The 12319-nt window shown below is 44.3% G+C and overlaps 1 non-coding gene across 1 annotated transcript; it reads right to left on the bottom strand.

Annotated features, from left to right (window-relative positions):
• Positions 1-4467: 4467 nt before the first annotated feature.
• On the bottom strand, positions 4468-4539 carry Trnaw-cca (transfer RNA tryptophan (anticodon CCA)). Its single transcript has one exon. It is a non-coding gene; the product is annotated as a tRNA-Trp (tRNA).
• Between the last annotated feature and the right edge of the window lie 7780 nt (positions 4540-12319).

The raw sequence follows: 12319 nt of genomic DNA, 5'->3' as shown, positions 1-12319 counted from the left end.
TGAGCGGGAAACCTGTAGGTAGCGGAAAGAGACCGGAACAATTGGTAAAATGTTAATATCGCGCCCACAAGCCTGGAGGTTCTGGGACATTTCAATGTACGACACTACCCATAAGAGCCGCATGGGCGTCGTTGTCAAGTATTAAAATGTCATTGGAACCTATGAACTTTGTGCCATGATACTAGAGTTCTACTCTAATCTTCCTGTGGTTCTCTACTGCGTATAGAACCGCCATTCTATTTTGATAACTAGAATTTTGCTCGTTGTACATGATTTATTATGCCTGTTTCCTACTCATTTGCGACGGGGCGCCATGGTTACCGCCTATATAGAAATAGTGCCGCGTGCACATATGCCCCCAAAGCCCAGTCAGTTGTGCGCGGCGGGAGATCCTGAGTTGAGACAGCAGTCCTCTTAAAGACACATTGCAACACTTTTCCAAGTAAGCATCGAATGACTTCATTGAAGGAGTTGATTGCCTCGCGAGTCGACGGCCGCAAACTTTTTTTAGAATCCGGAGAGCAGCACTGACGAACTGGAAATCTTGAAACTTTCCTGTTATATGGCCTCATTTAACTCCATTATACAGAACATGGGAAAGATGTAAAAGGAGAGCGCCTTTGATATGTGATATGTGAATGAGATGTGCAGTGAAAAGCAGAATTTGCATGAGCCATGGATGAAAGCATTATAAAAACCAGGATGTGAATAACTAATCGGAGTGATATTTTTAAGTAACGACGTTAGCTTTCGAGGAGTTAGCGATGGCTTATCTTGAGCAGAATCACATGTAAGAGTATGAATGCATTACCTGGAAATCAATTTATTGCAGCAGAATTCAGTTATGTACATAGCGTCAGAAAACAAAAGAGCGGTGCGGTGCGCAGGTCGGATGCTCCAAAAGCTGTAATAAGCGCGATTTGCAGTTGCTCCTAAATTTCTTGCGAGCATACAATCTGCATGCCAAGTGCGGCGTTGAATGTGAACCGATTGTCTGCATACACCGCAGATTAGCAGCAGGCATAACCTACGTGTGTGTAATATAAATATACTTCAGGCTTGACTACTACGATGCATCCGTACGAAAGTACGTCAGCGAGAATGCTCCTGCATCGTCGTTTGAACAATAATGGTGGGGGCAGAAAACAAACATGGCCGAATTTCGCGTACGTATCTATTATATTAAATAGCTTGCCTAAACGCAAGTCCGCTTACTGAAAAGCCGGCATTACATTGGGGTGGGGGGAGGGGGGAGGAGGAGAGGCTGAAGTGAAAAGCAATGTTAATTGACGTTTTCTGCAACACCGTTATATTCCTTGTAACTAGATTGTCGTCAGCCTGACGACGATCTAGCTACAAGGAATGTCACGGTGTTGCTTCAGCGTGCGTGGTCTGTCTGCAATGTGCATCCGAAGTGAGGTCCACTTCGCCGCGTATGCAACGGTCACAGCGGCATAGACTTAGTGCATGTTTCACGCCGTTTCTGTTCGTTGATGCTGAGAGTCACCGTGAGTGCTTCGCTACAAAACGCTCTAGATATTTCGAGTGTCCTTACCTTGTGTTCAATTGCGCCGTCGTTGTATATTTATTTATTGTACACTGCAGATATGTAGCGCAATTTTACTCACAAGTTCATTGCTAGTAAAATAGTATTGCTCTTCATTTCGCACACTTCTCTTCTGTTCCTAGAAAACTGAGCAATTAATAAACAATTGGTGACAGCGCAACATTGAAACTTATAGTTGCGGCCAGGCGATCATAAATTCACTACGTACATAAGCCCACCGTGGTAACAACAGTAAAGTGCGAACCAAATATTTTTTTCTACTTTGTACACTCGCCGGTAGCAATTTTCACACTTCCAGAAATAGAAACACGCGTCCTTCACGATCGGTGCTGTGTCATGTGTTGTTGGCATATTCGCAGGGGCCGATTAAAAATTTTTAAGACCCAAGGAGCGCGGTACACTTACTTTTGTGGGCAAAGCCGGCAGACAGCCACTACCAGCTATTAAAAACGCAAACGTTTTAAAGGCTTTTAGCTTTGGTGATGCGCTTACGGTAGGGAGACGCTACAAAGTACACAGGACACAGTGTTAACAGGACGTCCTCTAACACTGTATACTGGGCACTTCGTAGCGTCTCCCTACCGTGAGCGTATCACCAAAGCCAACATGAACCAACTAGCCCCTTTCGTCGCATTACTGACGTTTCAGAGCTAGAAAATTGCTATGATAACCGGCCATTTGCAGCACAACCAAACCTTGCGATGCGCGTCTTTGGGCCCATTAACCCATGCCGCCACCTGGCCTACACGGCAACAAGCTCGAGCGGTTCGGCGACGCGCTTGCTGCTCTCGTTTGGCCACCGCTCCTATTCTACCACCGTGACCTGTAGTAGCCTTCATATTAATCAATTGCCAACATAGTCCTTCACATCGGTAGCCGCCAATGTTCATATTAAATGCGAAGCATTTCTTAGCGAACTTCTGCGACTTTGAGCGTATCTATCTATCTATCTATCTATCTATCTATCTATCTATCTATCTATCTATCTATCTATCTATCTATCTATCTATCTATCTATCTATCTATCTATCTATCTATCTATCTATCTATCTATCTATCTATCTATCTATCTATCTATCTATCTATCTAGCAGCCTACGACTTTGTGCTCTCCTGGCCGTTTCGTTAATCGGATGTATATCAAATTGGTGTGCATAACATGACCTTATTAGGAACATAAATGACAGGTCATAACATGAAAATCATGACATGCATGTCATGAACAGCATGATTTACATTTCACGGCCTTGGGGCTCTTGCGGCCGTTCCGTTAATTTAATATATGCCAAAATTGGTATGGCGTGGCAAGAGTTCATGACGAACATAATGACAGGTCCTAACGTGCAAATAATGACACGCATGGCATGTGCAGCATGATTTACATGACATGGTCTCGGCGCGCTCGCGGCCCTGTAAATGAATGAATATGTACGAAAACTGGTATGACGAGACATTTCTGCATGACGAACATAAGTGACATGTGGTAAGATGAAAATCATGACATGCATGTTATGTACGACATGATTTACATGCCACGCTCATGGCGCACTCGCGGCTGTTTCACTAGATTGATATACACCAAAATTGGTATTGCGCGATGTGACTGTATGAAGAACATGAATAACAGTTCGTAACATGAAAACCATGACATGCATGTCATGTATGTCATGATTTACATGCAACACTCATGATGCATTCGCGGTCGCTTCGCTAACTTGATATACACCAAAATTGGTATTGCGCGATGCGACTCTATGACGGACGTAAATGAGAGGTGGTAACATGAAAATCATGACATGCATGACCTGTACGACATGATTTGCATGCCATGCTCATGGTGCACTCGTGGCCGTTTCGCTTGCTTGATATACACCAAAATTGGTATTGAGCGACGCGACTGTATGACGAAGGTAAATGAGAGGTGGTAACATAAAAATCATGACATGCATGACATGTACGACATGATTTACATGCCATGCTCGTGGCGCAATCGTGGCCGTTTCGCTAGATTGATATGCACCAAAATTGGTATTGCGCGATGCGACTGTATGAAGAACATGGATAACAGGTGGTAACATGAAAACCATGACATGCATGTCATGTATGTCATGATTTACGTGTCACGCTCATGGTGCATTCGCGGCCGTTTCGCTAGCTTAATATACACCAAAACTGGTATTGCATGACGCGACTGTATGACGAACGTAAATGAGAGGTGGTAACATGAATATCATGACATGCATGTCATATTGGACGACATGATTTACATGACACTGTCATAGTGCGCTTCCGGCCGTTTTGTTAACTGGATATATACCAAAGTTTGTTATGGCACGAGACGAATGCGTGATGAACATGAATGACAGGTCATACATTGTATATACGAGAATATACGTTTCATTGACATGATATATACCAGATTGTACATGCATGCGTGCATGGCAAACATGCGATATATGGTGAAGTAGACGCCATGGCATGAATGATTTCATTTGGCTCAAAGACAAACAAGGCGATGTGTACAGCTCTTTGTTGGCTGCTTCGCTTTACATCGATTCCCACAGTGCGTGGGATCTGCAGGATTTTTTTGCTCGTGAATGCGTAGACTTCAATGGAACTCCAGCATTTTCGTCACAGTGTCCCTCCCTTTTTTTTAAATTTTGGATTGAGTTAAGTTTTATTTGCCAGAAAGATACAAGAATTGTCAGGAGGAAGGTGGACAGATAGGAATACCCGAACTGATAAATACTTGAAAAGCATCGGACATTACACCATTAAAAACAACTCACAATAATGAACATTTATTGCGTTTGAATGCATTAGAACGGGGAGACGACTTCAAGCAGATGAGTGGGATGCTTCGTCGCATCAACGGAATGTTGCAAGAGAGAAAAAAAAAATTGACCCGGACGTGATTCGAACACGCAACCTTCTGATCTGGAGTCAGACGCGCTACCGTTGCGCCACCGAGTCCACTTGAGGAGTCCTTTGGAACAAACGGAGCAGTATCTACTCTCTCGGTCCTCGCCTTTCACGGAAGCTGTGGGTAAGCGACAAGTGAATAGATAGATAGATAGATAGATAGATAGATAGATAGATAGATAGATAGATAGATAGATAGATAGATAGAGATAGATAGATAGATAGATAGATAGATAGATAGATAGATAGATAGATAGATAGATAGATAGATAGATAGATAGATAGATAGATAGATAGATAGATAGATAGATAGATAGATAGATAGATAGATAGATAGATAGATAGATAGATAGATAGATAGATAGATAGATAGATAGATAGATAGATAGATGAAAGAAGTGCAAACGCTCGGTGTTCCATTCAGGATACTCACAGTCGTTCCCAGGATTCCGCTTGCGCAATATGTGCAAACGGCCCCTTAGTCAATTGTGGAATTGTGCTCGTCTCAATTACAATATAGGGCAGCTGTACGTCGCATGTGTTGCAAGAATTGTTCCGCGACTTTGGATAGGACTACGGGGCTTTCGTAGGCACGACTACTATGGAACAAAGTCAGGCAATGAAGTAGCAATGTGACCCCACCAGCTCTCCTGTTTAACCAGTCTTCGCGACGTTATTTCAGTGCAGTGGCTTGACTTTTTTTTCTTTAATTAATGTTATTATTAATAATATTATTGTTATTATTACTATTTTCATTAGCAGTAGTAGTAGGGTTCTTGTTTTCATTTTTGTTCTTACTATTCATGGATAAACAATACATATATACCTATAGAAGACATTTCTTGTACTACTATAATCGCTCTTCAAATCTTCGTTGGTTTTTCTTTCTTTTTCAATAGACCCCTCTGACGATTTTAAGCTTTCAATACATAAAGATTGGTCCTCGTAGTGTGAAAAACTGACGTGAGGATGCGGGTGATAAACAGTTTCCGGCCTGTCCAGAACTCGTCTCTTCATCAGTTTTCTTTGTTTGTTTTACTGTCTGTGTGGAAAAAAAAACCCACAGTACAACGAAACGACGGAAACTATTAACTTTTGAGTGAGTCACAGAGCGTAGTTCGGAAGTTTCACCTGAAAAGGCACCATTATAGAGGAAGGGGGGGGGGGGGTCTGCCGTTGTCACTGTCCTCTTTTTCCATGCTGTCCATTTTTTTTTTGTTACACTGCTGAACTGACGAAAGTCACGAGCTACGGTGGGAGGTAAAACTTGCATGGTTTTCACTTTTTACAGTCGCAATGGAGGGATGTTTGAATGACAGCACGAGTATGTAAAAGCGTTTTGCCATATAAGTGGTTTCTCAGCGGTTATATGGCGTCGCACCGTTGATCTCGATGCTACGTGGTTTCGATTCCGGCTGCGGAGGCTGTATTTCTGTGGGCGCATAATGTGAAAGCACCCCTGAAAAACCACACGAGCTTCCTAAAGCTTAGGAGGGTGGGAGAATGAAGCAGGATTGCCGTTGGGTAGATTTTAAAAGTAGTCAGAGCTCAAAGGAGCCAAAAGCAGCGATGCCTTTGAACTTTTAACGCGCTAGCGTTAAAGAGCTCGTTTCGCAGAAATTCCGCCGTCAGCGTCGTTGGTCGTTAGTGAAAGATCACCATCTTCTCCCTGACCAAAAAATCGAGAAAGATGTAAATAAAATAATAAAAAATGCCCAGTTAGAGTGATAATCGAACCCAGTCCGTCTGCGTGGCAAGCAAGTGTTCTACCACAGAGCTACGCCATTGCTTGGAATCGCACTGAAATTAATTTTCATGCTTCACAAACACACGCATCCTGTGTACAGGTGTCACAGTACGAGGTTTAATATCGCAGTAAAACGGGGTACAAGCGTGCACAGCAATCGGGTGTCACACCATGTGAATTGCATAACGAGTTGGTGGTTTAAAGACAGCCACCCATTACAAACGGCACACACATTACTGTGCGTATTCGCTTACGAACACGTAGTGGGTGCATCGCAGCTTGGAAAAAGCATCACGCGCATATTTGCTGCTGGTTGAAAGCATGCCACCCATTACAAAGGGCATACACATTAGTGCGTTCATTATCTTACACGCACATAGTGGGTGCACTGTTGTCATCAGAGTTCTGTCGAATAGGGCGGAAACCTTTACCTTTACTATAGGTATGTCGTGTGTGTGCGTGTGTGGCTGGCTGGCTGGGCGACTGAACATAATGAAAAGCGAGACAGAGCCCGATGAGGATGGGACGGGATATCGCTATCGCGTTCAACTCTTAAAGGCCAAGCTTAAGAGTTCCTCAATTTTTTATCGCCAAACCTGTAGCCAAATGAAAAAAGCAGCAGTATTACGACTACAGTTTTCATTACTCAACAAGTTCTTCTTTGAATGGGAAGAAGCATACATATCTAAGGGCAAAATTTTTTTTCTGTTTTGCTTGAACGTCAAGGCAGAAGTAAACTGCGAAGATTTATTTATTTATTTATGTGTTTATTTATTTATTTATCTATTTACGTAGCGCCAAGGCAAAGAGTGTTACAGAACGGAATGGATACAAACAAACAAAGATAAAATACAGTGAGCAAAAGTTAGCAATGAACGAATTTCCAACAGTCTAGTGCTTTCACAATGGCGGTTACTGCCTCGGCAAAACGTTGATTATCACCAAAAATCAGAGAACTTAAAGCAACAAAGAGGTTTATTACGCGGATCATCTTAGCGCTGTCACGACGTGCACTTACGCATAAATTAAACCACACGGTGGGGTTCATCGAATTATGCTGATTGCAGCCAGTAGGACTAACAAAGGATAAGACGACTTCTATACATTCAAGGGAAGACATTAAAAAGCAGATTATCGCGCTTGAACGAAGGCTGTCCAGTTGATTTGAGAAAATGCAACATCTTCCTTGACAGCTGCTGAGCACGTTTTCAGAGCTGCGAGTTGCTGATGACGTCCTGCAGGTGACGTAACGTTAATTGCGTCATATGGCCTTTGTTACTGACAATATTTCATTCAAATATTCCATTCTGACATGGAACGAGTCTTCGGGCACTATCAACGTCACGTCATGCACATTATCATAAAATTACAAAGTGCCTTAGAACAGTTACGAGTATATTTCCAAGATAAATATGTGCAGCTCAGAGGTCATTCTACTAGAAAGAGCACTTGCACAAGGAGATTTCGTAGATTAACCTAAGCAGATTACGGCGCTCAAGTACAACGCGGTGGTATTCTTTAAAGAATACGGCGCTTGGCTGGTACATGACAGCTATTGGGAAATCGGTCAGAAATTAATAATGTTAAAGCACTTAAAGTTATATCTTTCAGTAACATAGGTTACATAAAAACGGCACTAATTTGAAGTATCTGCGCTATTTTGAATGTTGCCTCTATTCGCCCCCAAACGCCCCATCGAGATTGACAGGTATTAGTTGCCTGGTGACCTTCCGTTCCAGACACATCACTTTAAAAAGTTCTAACGTAGCATCTGAAAAAAGCAAAAGTCGTCAATAATATCAATAATGTAATATAGACAATGTAAGTCAAATTTTGCAAGTATGCGTGCTGTTAATATACTTTGTTTATGGTATTGGAGCTACGCTGCTCTAAGTGGAGAATGAGAAGAATACCTCAGAATATGTAACTTGAAAAATGGTTTGGGAGAGCGATCACGCAGGTACAATGGCAATATGACCCGTAAACACACAGCCAGAGTCATGAACCCGTGACATGAAGCCCAGCGCTCAGTTCTGGTCAGGTGGTGGATCTGAATTCTTCGTGAGAGTCAGGCAAATAGTGGGTACGTAATTCTAGAGCGCTCGTTGGCGTGTGTGTTCTCCAGGTTGGGATGCACTATAGGCGGTGGGATGAAGGTGTGCGTCCTCGGCCGCACACGTGCCCGAAGCAAATTGTCTCGGGCCAGACATGATTGAAAGCTTGGCTCGCTTCCACCCCACTCAGCTGACCGACCAGAGGTCAAGTGTCCGGTATTGTGACTTGACGGACGGAGGCTGGTTTTCCCATTGGCATTCTTGTGCCTCTTTTAGCCCACACTGGAATCAGTACAGCGAACAGCATCTTTGCTTCAGTTAGCTGTTTATATTATACCATATGACGTGTTCTACTCATTCGCTACAATTCCTGCTCGGCTTCCGGCATCTCTTGCTATTGTTGCTTACGTTTAGATTGGCACGCGCACTTGTTTATCTTCATGTGACCCGGCTTCACTCACAAGAACTACCGCCGGTCGACGCAGGCTGCGCAGGAATGCTTGGGAACCATCAAGATTGTTTTAGAGTGTTGTGATAAGATAGCGAACACGACTCCAGTAGCCGAGTTTTTTTCTGGAGCTAAGGCGATCACTAGCGATAACGCTCAAGCGCTCGATGATGCACGTACAAAAGACTATGTGTTTCGTCGATGATCGGATTGTCGATTATCGACGACCGTGCTCGCTGCTATAATCGTACTGCGTGCGCTACTTGCTTGTGCTTACTTTGAAACGTTCCTTCTGCCGGGCACAAGTACGCCCAATACATTAAATTTTACCTATTTGACTGTTAGTTTTTTCAATGTCACAGTGACAGATACTACGTTATTCACTCGATGTTCTTTGCAGTTGATTATGTAACAGTCATTCGGTGGCCTATGCCTCTTCAACAACGATACATACATATCAATACGATGTTACAATACGATGTTGCGATACGGTGTAACAATGCGATGTTAGAGCAAAGAATGCTTGGGGCAGCTTGAGCACCGCCACCTTTTTAAGCAGCGCAAAATACCGAGGACCAGTCATTCTTTGTGGTCCTATGTCTTTTGCAATGTTTTTATTTCAAACATGCCGGACTAACTCGTCCAAGCATCCACTTTAGCCTTTTGGCTACAGTAAAAACTGTGATAACACCAGCGCCGTTGCAGCGACTCTATGCAAGCGGAGAAGCCTTATCGCATACGCGTGCGACATATCACATAGCCGTCGTGAAATAACTAATTTGTTAAAGTACATGAGCAGAAAGAGGACGTGAAATATGTTTTATAGCTCTAGAACATCTATGGGGACAGCCCACGTGTGCCAAAAGATGGCACTTTGCCTTGTGGCTCTCCAACTCGCGACACTATCATAATTAAGAATCAATACGCCATATTGAACGTACTCATTACTTGACTGTAGCCATTCATACCACGCCTCTCTTAAAGGGAAAGGTCAGGAGTGTAGGCCGAAATTTTTTTCGGAGGGGGGGGGGCACCCCATGGTCTGAAGGGGGGCCGGGCAGGCAGATGTGATCATTTGCCATTTTTTGCTCTGTATGCCATGGCAAAAAAACAAAAACAAAAAAAAAACGAAAATTCAGGGGGGGGGGTTAGGCACGGGCCAATGTGCCACCCCCTCACTTCGCCACTGGGAAGGGTCATAATGGCAGTCCATTTCTACACTGCCACCCAGCCTGGATTATTTCGGGCCAGTAAACAGGCACCTACTTTTCTTTTTACACCTCTCAAACGACCGGGCTCGTTCGTACAGAAGGCCGTGGCGATCACATTTTGCCAAATACTGTCGGACCCGCATATATCTAACTCCCGAAAAATCGAGAATTAGTTCAATATATCGCATAATCTGATACAAAAATTTTAAAGCATTACTGAATTTTCGACGCGTTTTTCGGTGCGCAAGTTGGCTTCATGGCACTGCTTCATGATAATGCAAGAGAGGCGGCTTCACGACAATACATGAACTTTTTGTTCTTTATTTATTTTTTATTTTAGGCGGTTTGCAGTTATGGTTGCGGGTCACATTCAGGCTCGGGTTAGACGCGAAAAAGTAGACTATGAATGTGAACAGCTTCTCAGCATTATCTTGCGCAGATGTGCGTACTCGCCGGGCGCCTCAACTCCGAAATGACTCTTTAACGTCGGTCTAGTCCTTCAACATCGCGCTCAGTGTGCTTATTGGGATGCTGTACACAGCGGCGACGTCACACGTCTCTACGTTCGATTGTGTTGATTATCGCAAGCTTTGAGAAGAACAGCAGGTTGTTCCGTTTCACGGCATTTACTGCGGTAGCAGAGCAGAGAATCGCGGAGAAGCGAGAGGCGACCGCTACGACGGGCCCGCTTCAAATACAGAAAAGAGATGCTGTCACGTGAGAAAGCACGTGGTGGCAAGCGGTAGTTTCTAGCCGCTCCGCGGGTTGCCCGCATAATCACACCACTCACTCTCCCAAATGCATGCGGGAAAGCGCCCTTTCGCGAGAAAAAGCCAATTCTTTGAGAGGAAAAGCCGACTTCTTGGGGTGTTTCGCGCTGCCCCGATGTTCGATGTATCAAGTGTTCCGGCTTTTTTCGTTCGATGTAGCCTTACATTTTTTCTATGCGTTGACGTTAAAGCATTGTCGTGTTTGGAAATAGTTCGGTGTAAAGGGTAATTCGATTCACCCGAGTTCGCTATAGTCGGGTTTGACCCGATTTGACCGCGACGCTAACTCTCGAAGAGCTAGTCGCACCCACTCTCCAGCGCCTCTCCACCCGCGAAGAGACGTAATGTTGTTGCCCGGGCAACGTAGTGGGATGTCACGTAGTGCGATGGGTGTCAACGCGTGTAATATTGCTTGACAGAAGCGTATGCAATCGCACCAGACATCAAAACATATTAATTGCGCAATGAGTGGTTGGTTTAAAGGCCCACTCATTAGAAAGTGCACATGCATAGTTAGTCATGATTATCAGCAATAGCATCAACAACGTGTGCAGCTGCGCGTGTTGCTTTAGGGACACATAGTGGGCACTTTGCAGCTGTGCTTGCAGTAGGCATTATAGGATAGCTTGAAATGGCCACTTTAAACGCACACAGACGTTCGTTTCCTTGAGCAATGGTTTAGGCGTCCACCGAGAATCGAAGCCAGGCCAGCGATTGAGAATGCGATGCGCACGGGGCCCGATTACGCTATCGCGTTCTACTCTTGAAGGCAAAGCTCAAGCGTCCTCCAAGCACTTTCGAGCACGGACGTGTCCACGTGGTAGAACACGTGCATGCCATGAAGAAGCTCTGGGTTCGATTGCTACTCGAACCGAATATTTTTCTTTGTTTCTTTACTTGCATGCACCTAACTCGATTTTTCGCTCACGGGCATCGCTGGTTTTTCGCTCACAACCAATGACGCCGACCCCGACGCCGACACCGGAATTTCTGCGAAACGAGCTGGCTAACGCTGTCGCGTTAAAACAGAAAAGTCGAAAGAGAAAACGGCAGCCCTGCCTCCCATTGTAATGGCGCTCTAATACTGCAGTGTAAACTGCTTTCTATACGCACCACCGCAGCTGCATCCCCAAAGCAAGAACGGAGCTGTGATAGCCACGCGCCCTTAAGGCACTGCGCATTTCCATTTTCGAAAAACCGAAACGCTCCTTAGTATCGCATACAAACAAGTAATCTCGCTGATGCGGACGCTGGTTGCCCGTGTTGTGATGAAGCTGTAGCTAGACACGCAATAGCTCCAAGTCCTCCCAAATGGCTTTAGCTCGCAGTGGAAAGCATTACGCCGAGTTATCGCGCGATTTTTTGAAAAGCTACAACGGTTTGCCATGAACAACGGGTATAAGTGGAGCACTGAAGAAACAAGGTTGATCCCTCCGCCTTAGGAATCGGTATAATACAGAAGTGAAACGTGTCTTCACAGAAGTAGTTCACTCCCCCCGCCACGAAACTCCGAAAAATTTCAATTTTGCATGTGCATATGTACACGCACAGATATAAAAACACACGCACGAACATTCAAAAAGGCTAGTTCAACTCCCCTC

This window comes from Rhipicephalus sanguineus, chromosome 6 (genome assembly GCF_013339695.2).
Source record: "Rhipicephalus sanguineus isolate Rsan-2018 chromosome 6, BIME_Rsan_1.4, whole genome shotgun sequence".
In the NCBI taxonomy this organism is placed as follows: Eukaryota; Metazoa; Arthropoda; class Arachnida; order Ixodida; family Ixodidae; genus Rhipicephalus; species Rhipicephalus sanguineus.
This window is presented reverse-complemented; position numbering and strand designations above follow the sequence as displayed.